Below are 12,283 nucleotides of genomic sequence, written 5' to 3' on the forward strand. Positions count from 1 at the left end.
GTGGGACACAGAGAAAGCATTCCTAAGAGGAAAACCCATAGCAATACGGGCCTACCTCAAGAAACAAGAAATATCCCAAATAAACAATCTAACCTTACACTTAAAGGAATTAGAAAAAGAATAGCAAACAAAGCCCAAAGGGAGTAGAAGAAAAGAAATAATAAAGAACAGAGAGGAAATAAACAAAATAGAGTCTAAGAAAACAATACAAAAGATCAAGGAAACCAAAAGCTAGTTCTTTTAAAAGATAAACAAAATTGATAAATTTTAACCAGACTCATAAAGAAAAAAAGAGTGCTGCCCCAGATGGTTGACTTCAAGGATTGAGTGTTGCGTAAGGAGAAGGTATGCATAGATGCTGAATTCATCATTCTTGCACCCCCACCTCCAGAGGAATTTAATAAAGTGTTCAATGATGTTTAGCTACTACTTAATAATGACAATTTCCTCAAGGAAGGGGCTGCACACGCGTTTGCCCAGTCCACGCCCATGTATTGGTTCATGTCCATGAAGATAGAAAGATATGAAGATCAGGTCTTAATAACAGAACACAGTGACCTGGGTAAATAGCAGATTTTTAGATCCAAGAAACAAAATTTCCTTTAGTTTTGATCACTTATGGAAAGAAGCAAGTGACCTCCAGCCAGAAGAAATAGATGGAGGTCTGACATCTTGGAGAGAATTCTGTGATAATGCTTTAAGAGCCTATGTGAAAGATCATTATTCCCAAAGCTTCTGTTTATGCTTAAACTATGGATGAACAAAAGAACATTACTGCATGTTCTGAAAGACACCCGTTTCAGCCTAAAAACCTCTGGAATGGTCATTGGAGACCAGAATACAAGTTCACCAACACACCACCTACAATCCAGGTAGTTGGAGCATTTAAGATTCAGGTTCACTATTATGAAGATAGCAATGTTCATTTGGTTAGTCATAAAGATGTACAGGATTCTGTAACTGTTTTGAATGAATTTCAAACTGCCAAGGAGATTATTGAAATTGTAGTGCATGCAGAAAATGAGTATCAGACAGCAATTAGTGAAAACTATCAAGCAATGTCAGACACCACATTTAAGATCTTGTGATAAATATGATAAATAAGTGATTTACAAACAAGAGTGATACTTTGCTAGGGCTTTTAAAGTTAACAGGTTTTCTAGCCTCACGGAATACTGTTGAACCTATAGTATTGTCTTAATACTTTTTTTCCATTTTCACTATATCTACTTGTAATTTTTTCTTTTAATTCTGCCACATTTAATAAAGAAGAGAAAGATTTATCCTGGGGTCATTTTACTGTTTAGAAAATTTTCCTAGCTATGAAGCCCTGTTATTGATATAGACAGGTAATATGTTCAGTGTTTTTCTACATCTGTCCTTCAAAACACCTGGTACTTCTATGGTTTATACTGATCCACCAACAGCTAAACGCTATGCTACCATCTGTAGCGGAATGAAAGACACATTCATCCTTCTCTCTCTGACTGCTTTGATCATTTGTAGCATTATATAACTGCACTTTTCAAATTTTTGGTCCTTTTGTGGGGCAAAGGAAGTTCTCTGGAAATTTCATTATAGCCACCTTCTCTGGTGAAGTTGTTTTTAAGTCCAAAGACTTAAAAGGTTTTTTCCTTCCCTCATTGTCTTTTTTCAATCTAGTACCATTATAGTTATTATAAACATCTTAATTTTTATCAGTTTTACCCATTTATTATTATTTTTTTAATATTCAAGAACTGCTGACATATGAGAAATGTAGCGGAGTATTAAACTGGAAAAATACAGATGTTGAAGAAATAATAGATATCTGTGCTTTACTACATTGTGGCAGGATTATACCATAAGCAAATGAATCAAACAACTATGTAAATCACAAATAAAACCTAAAAATGAACCAAAGTGAAAAGGATAACATCCAGGCAGTATCTTTCTGTTGTAACCTGTTATTTAAGGAAATATTAGTGATTTGTTCTAAATAGGATGTAAAACTTGTTCCAATTTACTTTTCCTCAGTCTTGCCGGGCAAAACTCATATATAACTGTAATATAGCAACCCTTCTCAGGTATATTAACTGGTATGTGTGCGATCTCAGAATATACAGGTGATATAGATATATGACAACTGAAATGGTGGATTCATTTACACTGTTTACACTTCTTTGACCAGGACTTAAGGGAAGGTCAGTTTTTAAAAAACCAAGTAATATCTTTCTACCTATCTCCATATACAGGTCAAAAAAAAGATTATTTTTGCTTTAGCTTTGTCTTTTTCTCAGTAATACAGTCAAGAAAGAGTTTATTTCCAAATGACCCATTAAACTGTGTAAGAGCTTTTGTTTATTTCAAATAAAATATATTTGTATTATTTGTCATTTCTACTGTTCATCCATACCACACTATTCTTTGTATCAGGTAGTCCAATAGAAATATATCTGTTTTATTCTTTAAAAAAAGAAAGAAAAGAAAAAGAGAGAGAGGACCCAAATAAATAAGATCAGAAAAGAAAGAGAAATGACAACTGATTCCACAGAAATAAAAAGGATTATAAGAAAATACTATGAGCAATTGTATGCCAGCAAATTGACAATTTGGAAGAAATAGATAAATTACTAGAAACATATTATCTTCCAAGACTGAGTCAAGAAGAAACAGAAAATCTGAACTGACCAATTACTACTAATGACATATAATCACTAACCAAAAAACTCCCAACAAATAAAAGTCTTGGACTGAGTGGCTTCAAAAGGGAATTTTACCAAACATTCAAAAAAGAATTAACATTTACCTTTTCAAACTACTCCAAAAAATTCAAGAGGATGGAAGGCTCCCAAGCTGTGACAAAGGAGCCAAGAATATACATTTGGGTAAAGATAGTCTTCTCAATAAATGGTGTTGAAAAAACGGAAGAAATTAGACCACCTTCTTACACCATATACAAGAGTAAATTCAAAATGGATTAAAGACTTAAATGTAAGACCTAAAACCATAAAACTTCTAAAAGAAAACATAGGCAATAAACTCTCTAACATTGCTCTTGGTAATATTTTTTTCTGATATATCTTCTCAGGCAAGGGAAACAAAAGAAAAATAAATAAATGGGACTACACAGAACTGAAAAGTTTTTGTACAACAAAAGAAACCATCAACAAAATGAAAAGATGGCCTACTGAATGGGAGAAGATATTTGCCTATGATACATTCAATAAGGGGTTAATATCCAAAATTTATAAAGAACTCATACAACTCAATACCAAAAAAACAAACAATCCAATTAAAAAATAGGCAGAGGACCTGAATAGACATTTTTCCAAAGAGAACATACAGATGGCCAATAGATATATGAAAAGATGTTCGATGCCACTAATTATCAGAGAAATGCAGATTAAAACACAATGAGCTATCACCTGTCAGAATGGCTATCATCCATAAATCAAAAACAACAAGTGTTGATGAGGATGTGGAGAAAAGGGAAGGGAACTCTCATGCACTGTTGGTGGGATTAAAATTGGCACAGCCACTATGAGAAACAGTATGGAGTTTCCTCAAAAAAGTAAAAATAGAACTAACTTATGACCCAGCAATTGCATTTCTAGATATTTATCCAAAGAATACCAAAATACTAATTCAAAAAATATATGTACTCCTATGTTTATTGCAGTTTTTTACAATAGCCAAGATATGGAAGCAACCTAAGTGCCCATCAATAGAAGAATAGATAAAAATGATATAGTACATATAGAAAATGGAATATTCCTCAGCCATTAAAAAAAAAATGAAATCTTAACATTTGCAATGACATGAATGGACTTGGAAGATATTATGCTAAGCAAAATAAGTCAGAGAGAAAAAGACAAATACCATATGATCTCATTTATATGTGAAATCTAAACAAATAAACAAAATGAAAACAAACTTATAGATAAGAGCACAATGGAATTGCCAGATGGAATGGGAGTTGGGGGGCTGGGCGGAAAAGGTAAAGAGATTAAGAGGTACAAATTGGCACTTACAAAATAGTCATGGGGATGTGAAGTACAGCATAGGGAATATAGTCAATAACATTATAATAAGGCAGGTACTAGACTAATCAGAGGGATCACTTTGTAAATTATATAAATGTCTAACCATTATGCTATACACCTGAAACTAATATAAAATAATATTGAATGTCAACTCTAACTGAAAAATAAAAATTCTTTAAAGTAAGCGTAGAATATATATATGAACATATAAACATATATAATTAGACTATATGACCCAGCAATTCTACTTCTAGTTATAGACCTAAAGAACTGAAAACAGATACTTAAATAAAAACATATTCATAGTAGCACTGTTAACAATAGCCAAAAGTTGTAAGCAGTCCAAATGTATATCAAAGGATGGGTAGAAAAACAAATTGTGATATAAATACAATAGAATGTCAGCCATTAATCTGGTAAAAACTGAACTGGGTGTACTGCAACTCAGGTCTGACACTAAGCACCTGGAGTTAGCATCATACTCCACAGGCTAAAGGTATTGTCTACAGGACTGCCCTCACTTCACATACAAGCTGAAAATCTCAGAGGGTTCCAAGGCCACCCACATTTCTGATTGGCTGGCTATAAATTCAGGCCATTCCTGTGTCACATCAATTTCCATAATTCACTAGAATAATTCACAGAACTCAGGAAAGCACTATACTTATGACTATTGTTTCATTATAAAGGATACAGATCAGAATGACCAGCCCAATGAAGAGAGGCACAGGAGAGTCTGGGAGATAAGACACAACTCCCACACCCTCTTCTCACAAAATGAGAGTGTGTCACCCTCCTGCTGCATCCATGTGTTCACCAAGCAGAAGCCCCACTGAGCCTTAGTGCCCAGCGTTTTTATGGGGCTTCATTTGTAGGCGTAGTTGATTGAATCAATGACCACATGATTGACTCAATTTCCAGCCCCTCTCTCATCTAGGGATGAAAATCTCAAATCTCTAACATGTGGGTGGCTTTCTGGTGAACAGCCTGGTCCTGAAGTTGTCTAAGAATATGAGTCATTGCCTTCAAATAACAAAGACTCTCTTATCACTCAGGAAATCCCAATGGTTTTAGAGGCTCATCCCCTGGGACAAAGGCCAAATTGTTTATTATACCATGGCCATAGCAAAGGAATAAAATACTGACACATGCTAGAACAGGATTGTGGACAAAAAAAAGGGGCCACATACTAAACCTGACAAGCTCAGGGAAAGGTAGCATGTTGGGTCCTACAAACCACACACTGAAAGTAACTACATAGGATGGTCTGAACATAAAAATTTCTAAATAAAAGCAGGTCAGGAAGGGTAATAATATCCTGGGCCTATAGCTCTCTTTGTAAAGGTCAATGGTTACCTTAATTGAGCCCATCTATTGTCTTTTTGCATCTAAGATAACATATCCTTGGAATGTCAGAGTAATCCCTTTTTCCAGACCCCTCAGGGCACAGCCCAATACAGCAGAACAGAGACCACAGAACCCCTCATTGTTATCTTGTCCCTTGCATATCGTATCTATGTGCTGTAAAGGTTAATTATTAACACTCCATCCACCAATGTAAAAGAAGTGTATGTCTCTCTCCAATTTAATTTTTTTCCAATCCTGCAGATTTCCCCATTTTGCTTTCTCCCCCCTCCCTAATCTACGTCTTCTCTTTTGATTTTAATGTATAAAATAAGCTGCAAAACTGCCATCCTTGGAGCATTTTCTCAATCCATTGAGATTTTGTTTCCTAGCAATTGTTGTCAGTTTGGCTCAAATAAACTCACTAACATTCTCTGTAGATTTGAATGTTTCTGATGCCAACAGGTTGACCCTCAAAAACATTATGCTAAGTGAAAGAAACCAGACACAAAAGGTCACATATTGTAGGTTTTCTTTTATATAAAATATCCACAATAGGCAAACCCATAGAGACAGAGCACAGACTGGTGGTTGCTAAGGCCTGGGGGAGAGGGAAATGGGGAGAAACCACTCAGTGAGAACAGGGTTGAGCTGTAAAGCCAGCCTAGAAGCCCTAGCTCTCAACTTCTTATCAAGTAAGACAATCAATGTTCTTTCTGTTTACAGTTATTTCCTCAGCTGTTTCCTTACTTGCAACTGAAGGGTCCTAAGAGATACATGCCAAGGTGGCCAAGGCAAGACCAAGTTCATGGATGTCCCTTCAAGCTCGTTACTTAGGGGAAGCAGGGAGGAGGCTCCCAGTGCAGGCATGCAGGACTAACACTTCTTTACTCTAGTCTCCTCTCCTCATGTGAGGCCCTAGGGCTCACAGTGCAGAGGTGAAAAGCCACAGGGCATAGCACTGGGAAAGGGGTTCCCACCCCTCTAGGACTAGTAGTGAAAAAATGAGCACTTTGGAAAGAGATTTCAAGGGTTCGTGTTCCGGTTATTCACTTTATCCTCCCTGTGCCATCCATCTTTCTCTATCCTGCTTCCTGCCCCCAGACAGCTAAACACAGATTTCATCATGTAGATTCCTCATTCTCTGGCTTCCAGTTGGGTTAGTGGGAGCAGGCATCTGGAGGGCAGGAGGATAGAGATCAAGGTCATTAGTCCTTCCATTTTCTCTTCACTTTGCTGCATTTCTGACAGTGGCTGCTTTCTCTACAACCAGTGTTCCTTCTGAGAAATCTCCTTTGTGTGGCTTATGAAGGAAAAAGGGAAGCTGTAATAAATCTAATCAAAAGTAACCCCACAGAGTGATCTGATTATAAATTCCTAACTGAGCAGTCATGATAGGTAGTCATGCCTCAAGTACAGACCTTCATGAAAGGTTGTCTTTGCCTTAAGCAAGCCCTTTTCCTTTGTTCCTGTTAGGTTAACAAACCTTTGAAATAAGCAAAACCATCCTCGAAAGAGCACATAATCTTGTTAACTATTCTGTAATCCAATCTTCAGCTTGCTTTCTCCCATCTCCTCGTGTCATCTTCCTTACCTCCTCTTCTTAATTTCAAATGCATAAAAGAAACTGCAAGATAGTCAGTCTCTGGAGCATTTGAGATCTTGCTTCCCAGCAATTGTCATCAGTTTGGCTCAAATAAACTCTTGTAAAAATTCTCTACAGATCTGGACATGTGTTACATTGATGGGCTCCAGCAACCCCAAGCCCTCTGGGCTCCTGCAGAACAAAGGCTAACAGCTCTCTGGGGAACCATCCTAAGCTGGCCCCTGACCCTGCACAGTCCCGGCTAATAACATCTGTAATGTAGGGAAGAGGCAAGATAATTAAAATATTAATCGAGCCACATGAAGAGACTGCAATATGCTGATCAGCCCTGCAGCCAGGCCAGGAGGACACCTTCAGAACAAGGAAAGATTTCTGCTGGGATTGCTAACAACCCATTCCCCACACCTGTGAAGGGGAAACAGGAACCAACAGAGTCATTCCCAATGGCTGAAACCATGGGGAACCTACGGATTAAATGCAGAGAACTGCCAGCCGCCCTTTCATGCTATATATTCCTACCTTTTCAAGCTACATAATACTTTTCCCCTTCGTCACTATATGTCCGTATGAAAAGAAATGGGAACTAAAGAATAACATGTAAACTGAATTCCCTGACCCTCTGGGTCTCTCTCAGTGCCTTTACTCTGTCTCTCTCTCACGGTCCCTCTCACTCTCTGCCTCTGAGAGGAGACCACACTCTGTCTGTGGAGTGTTACCCCTTTTATAATAAACTTTTCTTTTGACTTTAACTTTAACTTTGATGTGTGTGTTTAATTCTTTCCACGCTCTCTGCCAAAGGACCTTCTTCTTCTCTTGGTACAAGGCTTGGTCTCCTCCCCACACACATACACACTTGGAGAAATTTGTCTTATCCTGCATCACTTTTATTTAATTTTCTTTCATTAAACTCTGTATTCATGCCACCTGTCTCCTGATGAGTCTTAGACGGATACATCACCTTTGTAATTCCTTGAATGCAAGAGGAAAAATGAAAAAGTGTGTCTTTGTCAGTTGTTTTTATCATCTCTGGAGTTATCACAGGGCCCCTAGAGAATCACAGCTGCTGAAAGGAGTGTGTGTGGAGTGGGGTGGGGAGTGTCTCTGCATTGGTAATTAGGTTAAGAAGCAAGTGACATTGAAGTGTATATAATAGGATCTTGTTTTATTTCAGTATTTAGATAGATGATAGGTGATCAATGATAGATGATAGATGATAGAGACAGGGAGAGGAGAATATGTTTTATAGAAAGAGATTTTGAAAGATTTATCTGAACATTGATAATAATTATCTTCGATATCTTTTAATGATATCAGTTATCTATTGCTATATTACAAACTTCCCAAACCTTAACAGTTTAATATTGCTTGCAGACAATTTGACCTGGCTTGCCTGGACAGTTCTTCTAGCTTCGCCTTTTGTGCATCTGTGTTCAGCAGTAGGTCAGCAGGGGCTCTGCTTCTATGGTTTGGTTGGCCATCAGCTGAAGAAATAGGGGAGAAGGTGACCAGATCATGTTTTTCTCATTCTCCTGCAGGCCAGTCAGGCATGTTTACATGATGGTCTCAAATTTCCAAGAAGAACACCAATATATCAGCACTTTCCAAGCCTATGTTTGCCTCACATTTGCTGCCTTCGTATGGCCAGGTGCAGTCAGCGTAGGAGGGGCAGAGCAATGATGGAGCCACCTCAGGGGCAAACGAATTGGAGCCCTTATTGCATCTGTCTACCAAAGAGCTGAAGGCAGCTTGTGGGGTGCAGAGAGCACAGAATGTGGAGGTTAGCACCTCAATCCTAGGTCAGCCCTAGCCCTCAGCAGATTTCAATGCTACATCAGCAGAATGGCACCATGGACAAGAATAGTGACAGCAACACTTTGCTCAGGTCTAAGGTCTAATGCCCACAGTGCTTATCAAGTTGATGGCAAGCTGGCAGCTTGTGGCTCAGAGAGGCCTACCAGACTCCCATTGTCCCGTGGCTGTCTCTGTAGATGTTACACTATACCTGGCCTTGTGTCCCTGACATGGTGGCCAGGGCTCCATCATCACCACCATTATTCTGACATGGATATTTTTTGTTATGCTTATGCTTTGCTTATTTATGTGGCCTTCGTGGTTCCAGTAAGTTTTTGACTTTGCAAGTCTTGTGGCCTGAGTAGACAGCAGAGACAGTGGTGGTTAATGATAGCAATGCCCTAGCTATGCAGGGACCGAAAGGGCACAGCAGAGAGAGTGGGGAAGGCCTGGACCAGAGGAGAAGGAGTAGGGAATGGGGTCCAGAGTACAGAGGGTCTGGTTGTCTTCTAGGTCCTGACTGATTATTTTGAGTCTTGTCTCCCTCCTGGTGGGAAACTTGTTGATAGAAGAGACAGGTTTTGTGAGGCATTTAGTAGGTTTCTATGGAGATGCCTTCTCTGGTATGTCCCACTTTTATAATCTCCTCATTCAGCCTCTCCACCTGTCCACATGGACAGGGAGGGAACAAAGAGAGGACTTGAGAGACTGAGTCACCACATGGTTAGTGGGGAAGCTAGACCTGAATTCATGAACTCTGGACCCATCACTCTGTGACCCTCACTGCATGGCATTGGGGTTGGTTGAGAACATTCATGTTGGAATGAATACCACATCTTGTGGTGGATGCATGTCAGATGTCCTTCATGGACACAGCCTTGCCACAGTCCCATGGACTTGGCATCATTGGCCTCATTTCATATGCAGAGACTGAGACCTAGACTGGGGCTCAATGCTCCTTGTCCCACGCAGCTGGTGGCATTATTTGAACCCAAGTCTGACATAAATCTGTGTTCTGCACCCGACACTGAGCTGATGTCCCCTAGGCCTCTCCCAACAGGGGTTTTGCCATGGAAATCATATTTGAATTCACACTCAATCTAACAGATCCAAAGAGTGCAGTAGTTCATAGAAAAGCCAAAAGCTTCCTTGCATTACTGCTATCGCCCCCAGAGGACACCACTCCCACATCTGCATTATAAGCCAGCTCCGCCTCTGTTGACAAAAAAACTCATCTCATTTCCCATTTTTGCTCGTACAAAGAATGTCCTGGTGGCCATTTTGGAGTATATGTCAACGTCCTCGATCAAGTCCTTCTGTACGGCAGATTCGTAGACATGCGATTGCTCGGAACAGAGCACATGATATCTAATTATTTCTTTTCCTATGCTCTTAACAACTCTGATTAGTCACAGACTTTCTCATTTTTGCCAGTCTGGTGAGTGAAAAATAATATAATATGGCAATTCACATTTTTAGTCCCTTGATTACTGGGGAAGTTGAGGATTATTCATGTGTCATAGTACTTCCATAACTGGAAAAATCTACAAAGATATCTTCATTTTGAAATACAAAGGAATCGAAATCAAAAAGATGCCTGGAGCCCTCCTGCCCCTAGTTATTCCGCCCCAGCCTCCACACAGGAGAAAAGTCCCCATTAGTGCATCTTTTCTTGGGGAGCTGGAAGGTTTTTCATTTATTCTGAATCTTAGCATCCAAAATGATGTCAGAGTTGGAGGAGCATAACAACCTCCCTGCCCAAGAGCTCCATTTTATGGAGGGAGAAACTGAAGCCCTGGGAGGAATGCCTTCTGGCTGAGGTCTCATAGTGTATGATAATGTAGAGACCAGGTCCCAGATCTTTTGACTTTCATGAAGGAGAAAGACAGAAAGAGGACAAAGAAAAGAAGGGTGAGCTGTGTGCTTTGCTGGTGCTGCTCAGGCAAAAGGCTTTCCCGAAGTTGTCAGGGCCCTTCCCACCTCACCCAGAGGCCAGGGAAATATGTGTCCTCTTCCTATGTAATGTAGGTGAGTGTCTACGTCCCCTGAAGAATCTCATAGAAATTACAACAGATGGTTCTGTATGTGACATATCCAGCACCATCTCCTAAGGGATAAAGAGCTTTTCTCCAAGACAGATCAAAGGCCCACTCCCAGGGCATTCCCGGGACAGGGGTATTTGATGCCTCCTGTCTCCTAGTGCCTCGAACCACAGACCAATGCTCAGGACCTGTAGATAGTCTCAAAGTCTGACCAGATGGGGGCAGTGGAATGCAGCAGATGAATGTGGACTTTTGGTTCTGTTGGAAATCTCTTGAGATGGCGGTGCCCCCAGAGGCACGTTCTGGGATCAGGGCAGAGCCAAATGCAAGACTGGTCTAAAGTTCCATGGAAAACATCTTAAAAGTCACCACATATGAGAGCACTCAGCCTGGCTAAGTCAACACAGTTGGGTGTCCTTCTGATGCTGAATCAGATCGCTGTTTATGTAGCTCAGCTGTGGATTTGAGGACCTTGTATGACCAAACCTATTTTTACACATTGATGTCAGCCTCCAGGAGGGGAGCCAAGGTCCAGCTACTATAGGAGTGGGAAGTGCCAGGTTTCCATGCTGGTTGTGCTACAAGGCTGTTAATGAGAGCTGAGTACTTAGCAGGTGCTTCGGCACTTAGTAGGTACCCTACATCCTCCTCGCCTACTGTTGTCCCTGGGCTCGCAGGGCATGCATCACCTGCACAGGGAGAACTGGCTTTGCTATCTCTCTCTCTCCATTCCAAGTGTGTATAATTGATTGACCCGGTCCTATGTGTGGATGATGCAAAGCCCCCTGTGTGTGCCTTCTTTCTCTGGTGGCTCTTTTATCCAGTTGCATAATAGAGAGTGGGTTTACATCAGCCCAGAGGCCTGAGCCAGCACACCATTCAGCACATTCAGGACTTACTGCTGTCTCTTGAGTAACTGGTCTTTGATGGGGCAGGGGAAGGGATCTGTGGAGACCCTTCCCACCAAGATCAAGGTCTCAAAATGTCTGAGCCCTCCCTTCAGCCTCTATCATGCATGTGGCTACCTCCTCCTTCTCCCTCAATCCCATCTGGCCCTATGTGGGCTTCTCCATGCCAGAATCTCAGAGCAGAGGCTCCAAGCACAGCCCCGAAAGGGCTTGTGAAGACCAAAGAGTCTATGGTCCCTCTAGGGCAGTGCAGACTCTCTGCCCACCCCACCCCCCAGCTGAACTCCCCCAAATCCAGGACCCTCTGCTTTATTAGAGCAGCCTCAGGACAACACAGGGGTAGGTTGGGGGCTAGCACTGAAGTCTACTCAGGCCTAAATTAGAAGGGAAACATAAGAGTAAAGCAAAATAAAAGTAATAAAATAAGCTACATTATAAAGTTAGAGATTTTCTTTAAAAACTAAACTTAAACTGCATGCAGTCAGGATTAATTATAGGCCATAAAGGTGCAGAGATCATTTTAAATGGCATTCATGGCTCAAATTAATCTCGCTCCACTTCCCATTT

At 40.5% G+C, this 12,283-nt stretch overlaps 1 pseudogene; it reads left to right on the forward strand.

Annotated features, from left to right (window-relative positions):
• Positions 1–306: 306 nt before the first annotated feature.
• LOC102898498 lies at positions 307–1,088 on the forward strand (annotated as a pseudogene).
• The last annotated feature ends 11,195 nt before the right edge of the window (positions 1,089–12,283 follow it).

Source organism: Pteropus alecto, unplaced genomic scaffold (assembly GCF_000325575.1).
Source record: "Pteropus alecto unplaced genomic scaffold, ASM32557v1 scaffold124, whole genome shotgun sequence".
NCBI lineage: Eukaryota > Metazoa > Chordata > Mammalia > Chiroptera > Pteropodidae > Pteropus > Pteropus alecto.